Raw genomic sequence first — 7974 nt, 5'->3', positions numbered from 1 at the left:
CCTCACATCTGAACTGCTGCCATATGTGGCCGGGCCTGTGGAAATGCTAACTGGCTTGTGTTAGTTTCTACACTTAATTCTGACCACTCCTGTTGAGTATAGGTTTTCACAGAGGCCTTTATTGAGACCACTTCCAAATGTAAAGCCACACTCGGATACGCCGTTCCTCCATGGGTTCTTGCCCAAAAAAATAAACCACACAGCCACTGATTTAGCTGTGACTCCCACTACCAACCACTTCAAACTACTTAGAGCTGTAGAGCTGCGCCGAAACATTTAAAGTCTTACCATATACATGTTTGAGTCTTACAGGGAGAAGATTAATTAGAAGTGACTTGTTTATGGAGTGTATGGCAATGTGTTGATTTCAACCCTGTCGTGACATGTGGCAAACATCAGCACTGTTTTTCTCTGATGAGAAGAGTTGGGAAGATGATAGTATTCACAAGAATGGACTGAAATGATGGTTTGCCTGCTGTTGTGTATGATCTGTACAGCTTAGAGCTTATTATAGTCCAGTTACAAACATTGACACATTTGAACATTGTTTAAATCAAGCAGGGATGAGTTTGTGTTTGTCAATGAGATTGGAATGTAGTTTTCTTCACAACCTAAACCTTTCTATCTCTTCCACTTTTTAATTAACAGATGAAAGATGACCCCGAAATTATGCTGAGAAGTGGGAACTGGGCCTGGAAATGTGACAAACTGAATTCGATCAGCACACCTGTAAAAGTAAGTTAAATTTTATTTATGTAGCACCTCTTAATAATGTTTACAAAGCGCTTTACAAAAGACAAATATGTACATAAAAATACATATACACATTGCAACTTCTTGTAATTGCAACTTAATATTTAATAATCTGACATTATATCACAATTACACCTTTCTCAGTGTTACAATTGTTTATATGTTCAATTAAAGTATGGAAGCCCATTCAAACCTAAGGGTTAATACATTTTTTGTCTTTATAGCTCACAGTAAACTGTGGTACACTGTGTAACTCTTGGCCCTCTAGCAGTTAAAGGGGTCATATAATGGTACATGCACTTTTACAAGTTGATTGTACTGAAATGTGTGTTGGCAGTGCCTGTACACAACCATCATAAAATGATAAAAATCCATCCAGTGTTTTTTTTTAAATCTTCTTATATGTTTTCCCCTCTCTCTAATCAAGCTGTTCGATTTTGTGACATCACAAAATCGACGCCCCCTCCCACGATGGTTGATTGACAGCAGCGTTTCAACACAGACCCGCCCTCGCTCCCTCGTGAGCGAGCTGTCAATCATAGCCCGCACTCAATCATGTCAATCATTTTTACACTCAGGGTACATTACAGCATGTTTTCTATATACGACATTCTCAATATAATTCATAATCCCACGTTTATAATGAACAACGCGTTATGGTTATTGTTATTGTGTTACAAACGGTGTACGCACAGAACAGAGGGGCGGGGTGAGCAAAGCTCATTATCATTTAAAGACCCATGCACTTAAACAGAGTGCTGAAAACAGAGCTGTTTTTGACCAGGTAAAATTAGTGTTTTATTACTATACTAATGAGAATTTTTAATTAAAGTATATTACAAACTTTTAATTTAGACCCTAAAGAATCATATTAGCTTGTACAAAAATGACATTATATGACCCCTTTAAAAAGCAAAACTGCATGCATTTTGTTGAAGAACATTGTTTTGGTTGTGCTTCTACTCTGCGCGACTGTGAATAGGCCTATGTCGCACTTCCTGCTTCCGGAACGCGGAGTAGGGATTCAGAACTTCCGTCAACAGTATTTCTCAATACGGATTTAGATTATCAGCCATAATGTCTAAACCATCCGAGGTAGACTGACCACGAACTATGAGGTTGTGAAACGAAGGTTTTTGCTCCTGTAGAAGCTATAAGTTCGTATTTAAGAAAAACATGTTTTATCCGCGATCTTATGAAAAAAAAACTACACTACCCACAATCCTAAGCGTAGCAGCAACGTCTGCTGATTGGTCCAACTCGCTGTTACCATAGAAAAGTTTACCTTACTGGCGAACGGCTAGAGCTATAACAACAATGGCAGGCTACATCCGCAGCTGTTGTTGTAGTGTACCGGGTTGCTCTGCATCAGGATGTAGACAGCCATACCTCAGCTTTCACGCTTGAGAGTTTTCATTTACCATCCGAACCACATCGTCATATGTGACTTCAGGCAGGTTGCGGAGAGATTTGGTCCAGCGGTATCTATCGAACTCCGCCATTGTAAAAAGCTAACCGGAAGAGCCGTATCCCGACTAAAAGACGTACTTCCGGTCTTCAATTTTTTCGTGACATAGGCCTATAAGATAGATAGATAGATAGATAATGCTTTACAATGCTTTAGATAATGCTTTACATATGCTTTACAATGAACTCTGTTAGAGAGCTACAGATGGCAATTTATCTGTTCTATAAAATACCTTACTCACCTGTTGGTTCAAGGTGTCTTTAATAGTATCCAAGAGTAAATTTGTTATGCAGGCAGGAGATTCAGCGATCCATAATTGACAAATAAAAGCACCATGTTTGCTTCATTTTTACATTTCAAATCCCTCAGTTCTCGCCATCTCCGAAAAGTGAAGCCAGTATTGATTCTTGTTTTATTTCAAGATCTGTCGCATTTTTTTTTAAACAGATGATTCCCTGGAGGCTCACACCTGACACATGTCAAAGTAGCCGGAGCAACTTTTCTGTATTTAAGGATATGTCAAGACACGCATTGGCGAGTGATGTATGTACGCAATTTCCCACAAAAACCACCCGTCAAGTCTAAGGGTACATTTACACAACAACGATGTACTAAAACTGTAAAAGTTTTTTCTTTGTGTTTTTCACATACAGACGACAACGTTGTCAAAACGATCTCGATCACATGGATCTGTGAAAATGACTAAAACACTGTACTATGCTGCCAGGCCAGTAGTTGTGATGTCACTTTGTAAAGATACACTATGCGCCTATAGACTTAACACATAATACGCATGCGCAAGATGTCGCCATTTTCACAAATTTGCGTTTTTGTATTTTACATGGAGACGATAAAGGTATTGTTTTCAAAAACCTGCACTTCGAAATCAGTTTTCCCTTAAACATTGTTGTTGTGTATATGAACGGCCAAAACCCATTAAAAGTTATCTGTTTTTAGTTGAAAACAGTGTTGTGTACACTGCCCCTAAAATATAATTATAATAGGCTTACCATAGTGAAGATTATTGTCATCAATGTGGAAAACAGTTTTTATGTGGAAGCTGTAATACAAAGTTCAAAGAACCATTTATTCAAAACAAAAATCTTTTGCAAAATAATAAAAGTCTTTACTGTAACTTTTGATACGTTTAATGCACCCTTGCTGAATAAAAGTAATAATTTCTTTAAAAAAAAAACTTACCGAACTAATAATAGTAAAATACAAAACTAAGGAGAAATATTCATTAAATTGCATAAGGAAAGTGAACAAATATGCTTTGAGATACTTTTAAAAGTGATAATTGAATCAGCTGCTCAATGAAAAGATCCACAGCATGGAAACGATGACTAAAGTCTGCGTTCACCATTTTTTTATGTTTTAGGTATATTTCATAATCATATTGCGTATTGTAGTGGCAACATGAAGAATTATATTCATTTAAAAGATGATGTTTGCCTATTGTCATGAAAAGGTGTCTTTAATGCAACTAGAAATCATAATTTAAGGACCTGTTTGGACACAAACTGTCGCTACATTCCCCATATTCACTTCAGTTTAGCTTGTCAGTCTGAGACAAAAGAGCTGAGAAGCGTTAACAGAGTCTCTTTCCCTGTCACGGTAAGGTTACTAACAGGTCGATGTACTAGTGCAGAAAGGTAATGAAACAAGGTTCACCCCGGCGCTCTCACCTGGGAGGGTCCTCTTCGCTTGCTGTCTGCACAGATGAGAGCTTTAGGCTAAATCTCTGCTCCGGAGGGTGACACCCTTCAGCTCTTTGCCACCTTAATGGGAGGACTCAGGCCAGATAATGATGCTGACAGCCTGACTGTCAGTCTGCCTCCTTCTGCAGCATCCCCTTAAGAGCTCAGCGTGGGGCACTGGCCATGAATCCGTGAGACTGCTGCATTTTCAAAAGTCATTAATCTAAACAAAGACACCCCGGAGTCTTCCGCGACTCCCTCTGCTCAGACTCGTCCTCTGCTCAGGATGGAGGAGACGAAGAGTGAGTGCAAAAGAGGCAGCTCAAAGTTCTGCAGTGCTGTGACGGGCTGACATGGAGTCAGTGGGCCTCGCAGGTGAAAGGAAGTGGCCTTTTCAGCACCTTGGAGAGCTCTTGAAAGCGCCGCAGCGAGGGCAGCTTTGATGAACAGTGATGCTTTGGTTGGGCAGCATTCAGAATTCAATTGAGAATGCATTTTAATTTCTAGTCGTTGATGTTTGAGCAAACATGCACAATTGTAATTCAAATGTGAATTTTCAGAATGCATTAAAGTCTAAAGTTTGTTAAATAAATGAATGCAATTGTAATATTTAAAAATATATAAAATATATAAAATCAATTTATTTTGGAAATGCTTTATTTAAAGCCTTTATATACACTGATGAGCCAAAACATTATGACCACTTGCCTAATATGCTGTTGTTCCTCCGCGTGCTGCCAAAACAGCTCTGACCCGCCGAGGCATGGACTCTACAAGACCCCTGAAGGTGTCCTTTAGTATCTGGCACAAAGACATTAGCAGATCCTTCAAGTCCTGTAGGTTGCAGGGTGGAGCGGCCGAGGATCGAACTTGTTGGTCCAGCACATCCCACAGATGCTCAATTGGATTGAGATCGGGGGAGTTTGGAGGCCAGGGCAACACATTGAACTCTTCATCATGTTCCTCAATCCATTCCTGAACCGTGTGTTCAGTGTGGCAGAGGGCATTATCCTGCTGAAAGAGCCACACCATTGTCATGAAGGGGTGTACCTGGTCTGCAACAATGTTTAGGTAGGTGGAATGTGTCGAATTTACATCCACATGAATGGCCGGACCCAGGGTTTCTCAGCAGCGTCACACTCCCTCCACCAGTTTGTCGTCCTCCCACAGTGCATTCTGGTGCCATCACTTCTCCAATTAAACAGGGCTCGTCGGACCAGGCGACCTTCTTTAACTTCTCCAAGGTCCAGTTCTGACGCTCGCGTGCCCATTGTAGCCACTTTCGATGACTGACAGGGGTCATCATATGCACTCTGATTGGACTGCAGCTACAAAAAGTGGCATCACGTTTACGAGAACTGATTGTTTGCTTTCTAATCTACCCCAACTTTAATATGTGGCCTTGTTAGGAGATGATCAGTGATATTCACTTCACCTGTGACTGGTCCTAATGTTTTTGCTTAGTGTATAACGCATTCTAAAAGTATTTTGAATGCATTAATAATACATTGTATGGTCTCATGAATAATTGTAATCACAGTTATAATACATTATAATACTTAATTATTCATTGTTACACCTTGAGAAAGTATTATGCATTAAAACACATGCCAAACAACCAATTTCAGATGTTACAAGGAATCTGCAAATATTATCATGCATTTTAACTATGGTCACAATTGTTTAAGATCATGGTGGAAAAACACTTAATTTCCAAGTTGCAAAACGCATTCAATTCCTCTTAATGTTCTTCCAATTACAATTACAATTTGACATCTTATGGGTACTAATCGATTCAAATTCACACTCATGAATTGAAAATAATTTTTGAATTTTGAATTTTGCACAACACTTTTATACATGCTGTTGTTTTTCATGTTGGTGGAGGTCCAATAGAAATAGCCAGGTCTCTCTAGCCAACACTGTTTGGGTGGCATTAAAAAAGAATCTGGACTGTGCCTCATAATGTTTTATGTTCTTTTGATTCATGTAATTTAGTTTTGGAGGTGTCATAAGTCAATGTTCCCACTCTCATCTTATTAGCGAGTCCTCCTCTGTCAGGATGCCATATCTTTTTCTACATCGCTGTTTCAACAAGCCCTCAGACCGACACGCATGCTGCTTACCACATCCAACCAGCTCCTCCAAAGACCCCTAAATCTGCAAACATGTTGAAGATGAGAGGATGAGTAAGGTGTAGCCCCTAGAATAAAGCCAAATGTGCTTAACAAAAAAGACACCTGGGCCAGAAGAGGATCATGGTTACAAAACAGCGACTCCACAGTTGCCAAATGCAAATGCAGATGTTTGGACGCTTGTTTGCTCAGTTTAGCTGGCCAAAAACAAGCCATGATTTAATTTCTGCTCAGTTGATCATCAGGACATGAAGCACCATTACTGTGGAGGTAAAGCACGCTTTTGCATCCAGGACATTCACATTTGGAAAGGTTAGAGAACAGTGACACCAGGTTTTTAACACTGCGTGGTGTAGCCATATGGCAACATTATTTTTTCTACATCATTTTTTTTGCTGCATGTTTGATAGGTTAATTAGTTGATGCTGTCTACTGATCAACTTTATATAACAAGTTTATTTAAATATTAACAAAACCATATGACAAAGCTGTATTGCAATTAAATTTCTCTAATGCATTTACTCAATACTTTTTTATAGATTATCAATTTATTATTACATTTATTAAATTATTTGGAGGCAATTATCATGATTTAATAGTGTTTATGCATAAATAACACAATTATAATTTGTTTTTCAAGACAAAAATGAATGGAGATGAAGGGAAAGATAAAATGACAACTGTAAAAAGTTCAGAACCATTTTTATGCTTTTAGGAACAATATTAAAGAGCCTATGATAGAGTTTCTCTGAATTGAAGTTTTTATATACACTGTAAGCCAAAACATTATGACCAAGTCACATGTGAAGCGAATATCGTTGATCATCTCCTAACAGATTAAGGTCTGGGTAGATGAGATGGTAAGCAAAAAAATCAGTTCTCGTAATCAATGTGTTGGATGCAGGAGAAATGGGCATAAAGATCTGAGCAACTTTGACGAGGACCAAATTGTTATGGCAAGGCGACTGGGTCAGAGTATCTCTGAAACGGTAAAGGTGATGATACACAGGGCAACTTTTTGGGCAATGTTGCCGTCAGTGGGCAAACAGATGAGACACAGGGCCCACGACCGATCTAAATTATCCAGATATATATTTATTGCCCATTTTCAATGGGAAAGCAACATTGGAAGCAATTCCCTGCAACATTGCTCAAAAAGTTGCCCTGTGTATCATCACCTTAAGGCTTGCGTGTTGCTCCCAGTCAGCAGTGGTGAGAATTTACCATCAGTGGCCCAAGGAGGGATAAACCACAAACCGGCAACAGGGTGTTGGATGCACAAGGGCAATGAAGGCTATCCCATCTCTAGTCCGAGCCATCAGAAGGACTACTGTGGCACAAGTCACACACAATTTTAATGATGGTTATTGAGTAATGCGTCACAACACAGTGTATTGCACTCTTCTGCATATGGGGCTGCGTAGCTTCTTATGATGACCCCTGTCAACCATCGAAAGTGCCTACAATGGGCACGCGATCATCGGAACGAGACCTTGGAAGTAGGAGCAGTGGAAGAAGGTCGCCTGAGTACCGTTTTCTTGTAGCATGCGGAGGACCAATAGCATATTAGGCAGGTGGTCATAATGCTTTGGCTCACATAAGTGTGTTCGTATCAGTTAATTAAAGTAATATTTGTTTAATTCAAGTGTTGCATTGTTACACAGCTGCCATATGACAGCAAAAATCTTTTTTTATTAGAGCTATTTTATGTCTTCAAAGAGAAAAAAAAAGAAAAGAAAAGAAAAGAAAAGAAAAAAAAGGGGGGGGAGGGGGGGATATTCCAGCATGCTTTGATGCAATCATACCAATTTGAAGAGAACGTATTATCAATGTCAGTTTTATTCACACCGTCCACACCTCAGCAGCAGGATCAGGAAGCTATAGTGGGGTGTAAAATAGTTTAAAAGTTCTTTCTCCC

This window comes from Squalius cephalus (genome assembly GCF_949319135.1).
Source record: "Squalius cephalus genome assembly, chromosome: 14".
NCBI lineage: Eukaryota > Metazoa > Chordata > Actinopteri > Cypriniformes > Leuciscidae > Squalius > Squalius cephalus.
This window is presented reverse-complemented; position numbering follows the sequence as displayed.